Consider the following 4,541-nt stretch of genomic DNA (forward strand, 5'->3'; position numbering starts at 1 on the left):
GATCTTGCATGGATGCACTTATTTATTACCTTGCATGACAGACCACATTCCTGCATTTCTTAGTTATATCTGCCTTAATTACGTTCCTTTGTTTCTAAACCTATGTACAGAAAATGAATACGCCTTCGAAAGTAAAGCTTGAACCTGTTTATTTAGATGATCTTAACACCCAGAGCAAAGACTATAAGGTTAGGGTCATTGTGGTCGAAAAAGGAAGACCTCAGCCATCACCCAAGAAGCCTGGTGTTATATTTCAGACAATCATCTTAGAAGATGAGAAGGTACTGTTGATTTCCCTGGATCTTTTTTCAGTTTAGCGTTTTCTGTTTTCCATGTAATACACTATATATTTGCTCACACCCTAGGATCAGACTTATTTGGATTAAAATGAGGATAATCAGTATATAAATCTATAGATTATTCAATGTGCAATTATAAGACCACAGGGGTAAAAAACCAACACTAAAATAGTTCAGATGTTGGTGTTTTTTTGTTCTTTTTTTCAAAAAGATTATTTATGTATTTCCTTTGAAAATATGATATTGTGAGTTAGATTGAGCACATTAGGTTGATTTCTAACTATATCTGTCATAGATAACATATCTTTTGATGTTTAGATAAAATATGTTTATATGTCTTGGGTTAGATATGAACTATATATGTCAGGTTTATTTGTCAAAGTGAATCATGAGCTATAGCTGGTTGTGAATTTTATTTTACCTTTTTTTTGGTCATTATTGTTAACATATTTTCATGTATAAATAAACCATTTTTTATAATCAGTTTCATTGTTCTATGAAAACATAATATTACTATGGCTAGATAAGCATGAGGCTAACAAAATGCGATGTGCTCTTTTTGGAGATCAGATCCATGCATATGAAGATGTTCTGAAACCGACAGGCCAGTATGAAATATCAAAGGCTCCTATTACGTATATGGAAGAACAGTACAAAATGAACCTTGAAGAGCTTCCATATCAGATGACCGTTGGACAACAAACTATCATTCAGCGTCTGAATCCAGAAGCTGGTCCAATTGAGCCTAAATATCAGCCGCTGTCAACTCTTCCAAGATCACCTAATCCAAATGGCAGATTTGGTAACATTATCCTACCTATAAATACCATTCATAGACGCTTTAGCTCTAAAGTTAGTTTATTGTCTCTCACTGTTATCTAAAATAATTTTGCACTTTTTTGCCTAAATAGATATTATTGGTGTCGTTTTGTTTGTTGAAGATGCACCTCGAATGATATCTAACATTCGAGGGCGTGACAGTCCAGTACGCGAAATTTCTGTTACTGACACAAGGTAATCATAGGCCATTACATCTTTATTACGTGTGTTTTTGCTTTGATAAACTACTTCATTTGAATAGCTAATAGCATATAGTGAATAATGTAACAGCCAAGACCATGCCATAACAATTTCTGCATGGAATGATCTGACTGATAAACCCTGTGATGAAATGAGTAACTGGGCAGAGAGATTTAATGTTGTCGGTTTTACTGCGCTGAAGACTCGCCACACAAGAGGTAAATTATTACATGTACTTAGGCAAGTGTTCTATGAATCTGGAAGTTATGCTGAAACAGTTTTGCCCTTTCAATGCAGGATTTGGTTTGAACACTACTATGTCTACTAGGATTATTATGAATCCTAAAGGAGAAAGGGCTGATATATGCTTCGCGAATGGTAGTGAATGCATGGATTATATTAATAGCAAAGAAGCCATTTATTTATGTCATAGATTTAACTGGTTCTCTTTAAAATTATAGGGCCAAATTATATCAGCATGTTCTGCTTGATAGACAAGAAAAGATTCTGAATGTAAGGTACCCAAGTGCTGAAAAAAAAGTGGTCACCATAGCTGAATTGAGGAGTAAAAAGGTTCAGCCTTCTATTTATTACATAAAATTGAAAATAACTACATAATCATACATATTCTACCAAATACAGCTTTTAAGAAATGTTTGTTTAAATTAATGTAGGCATCAAACGCAATCCCAGATGAAGTGGCATGGATCAAAGTTACTATACCAGACCCTGATTTACAGAGAGTGAATGCATACATTGGCTGTGTAGGCTGTGGAAAAAGAACACACTTTCCTGTAGGAACTACCTTCCCTTGTATCTCTTGCAAAAAACCAGAAACCACTGCTGCTTACAGGTGTTTTTCATGGGCTAACACACACATTACTATATGCATAAGTAAAATATCTGCCACTTCTAACTGTTTTGTGACTTACTTGTACAGAGTGACTTTTAAGTTTGACGCTGTTGATGAAAGTGGGATTATGTCATTCACAGCGTTTAATGATGACATGGAAAGGCTTTTCCGGAAAAAGGCAAATGAAATTTGGAATATGAAAAGCACTGTAAGAATCGAACACAATAATATACTCTATTCTCTTTTACATCTTCATTCAAATATACACCATGTAATTTACACTGCAATGGAAACCTATACTATACATATTGCTTCCTTGCTTCAGATTATTCTACTATGTTTCTTTTTTCCTAAATTTCGCTATAGTATTTCTGGCTAAATGTTTTTTTCGTAGATTAACTCTGAAGACCATTTACATAATGAGTCCTTTTACCTACTTGCTAATCACCGTGCCTGTTTACCATTACAGGGAAATTTGGAAGCTTTCACAGTGGTGCATGAAATGCTTTCCACTAAACCTTTTTACATCCAAGTGACTCCTACTTAGGAACTTGCAATGAACAGTGTACTGCTTTGGGCTCTTAAGAGTGTTGCTGTAGAGGATGATGAACCAGTTGCTCAAAGCCCATCTTCAATGGTGCCTATGACTTGCACTACCAATACAAAGCAGCCCTATGCTCCGCCTTATGCAACCACAGCTGAGGCTCATGGCAAGGCGCCTCTTGTGCCGGAACCTGGTATCGATGCTGATTTCAACACTAGCAGTACAGCAGCATTCGATGAGGCTTTTGCTGAGGCAATGCAGTTTCGAGAAATCAGATTAGCCTCACAGGCATTCGATGCAGACTGTTTTGAAATTCCAGATCAGCCAGCAAACAAGGGCATCATTATTTCAGAATCACCAACATCAACTGAAGAACTACCTACTTGGGCCAAGCTTTCTCGCCCACGAAGCAATTCAAGGGATAAAGAACCAATGAATGCAGATATGGACATGGACACAGAAGATGAAGATCATGCTCCGAGAAAGAAGCTCCGCACAGCTCTTTTCAAGGACAATTCTAAACAAGTTGTTGCTGATAACAAGAACACTACTACACCCAGCTTGAGTAATGCATAAGTGAAATCGCACTAAAGTCTATGAAAATGTAGCATCTTTTGCCACTAAATGGTGGATTTTAGAAATGTAAGTAAGCTAGGAAGTCAGCATTTTGTGGATGTTTACAAGGAACATTTTGCTCACCTTGTGTTCCCAATAAACATCGTTTCTGTGTATAACCATGCAATGATGTAGTAAGCTATGTTATGCAGTAAGAGTAAGCTTTTGGACATCGTACTTTAAGTAAGTAGAAGCCTTTTGTAATATGAATGATTATGATATCAGTTAGAACACTAAAAAGTGGCTGTAATGTATATATTAACATCCTTAAATCAGGATGTCTATTTATAATATAGCAGAAAATTATATACTTTTCCTGATCTATTATTTATTTGACTATACAGCTTGTTCATCATTATCTTCTTCTTTATTTAGATAAAATAAAAAATGAAAAAAAAAAAAACAAACAAACAGAGAAATCTATATATATAAACTGATGGATATTACAATTTCTTAGAGAATTTTGCTACTTAATGTAATGGCTAGATGATTATTATAGAGGATAGGCAATTAAATTAATCACTGCAAGCTATAGCTTTTTTAGTGTTAATATTGAGGCTTTTATTTATACTAATTGTTATTCTAGAATAGGAATTCAGACAAGTTACTACAGATACTAGAAACCCTTAATGTAGGTGCAGATTAAAAGATCAATAGGCTACTTTATGAAGACTTGCAAAATACATTTGATATAGTTTCTGAAGCAACTCAAATTTAAGCAACATAACACATATTATTCAATAGCAAATTAGGAAGCTTAATTACTAAAAAACCAGGAAGAAGTCACAACAGATACACTGAACTGCTGGAACAGGGGAAAACTAGGCTAACAAACAAAGATTAAGGTTAGATTTGGAGATTATATTCACTCTTACTATTACTTGCTTGCATTATATAGCATGTCCAAAGATGAACCTCCAATAGCTAAATGTATGAGCTATCAAAATTACAATATCATAACTAAATTTTCAAACGAGCACTATTAAAGCACAATATTATTCGTATTACTGTACAGGCTTCCCAAGAATACATTAGCAGCTACTTTTAATTGCTGCTGTGAGATTCTGATCTTCATCATACATTTCCAGATTGATGTAAACAGGAAACAACGGCCATTGCTTTAAACTGGTAATCCTCTCTTGTTCATGAGAGAGCTGCTTTTAAATCAGATGTTAGCCAAACATATATTTTCGTACCAAATTCCTAAAAC

The sequence above is a fragment of the Chenopodium album genome, chromosome 22 (assembly GCF_948465745.1).
Source record: "Chenopodium album chromosome 22, dcCheAlbu1.1, whole genome shotgun sequence".
Taxonomy (NCBI): Eukaryota; Viridiplantae; Streptophyta; class Magnoliopsida; order Caryophyllales; family Amaranthaceae; genus Chenopodium; species Chenopodium album.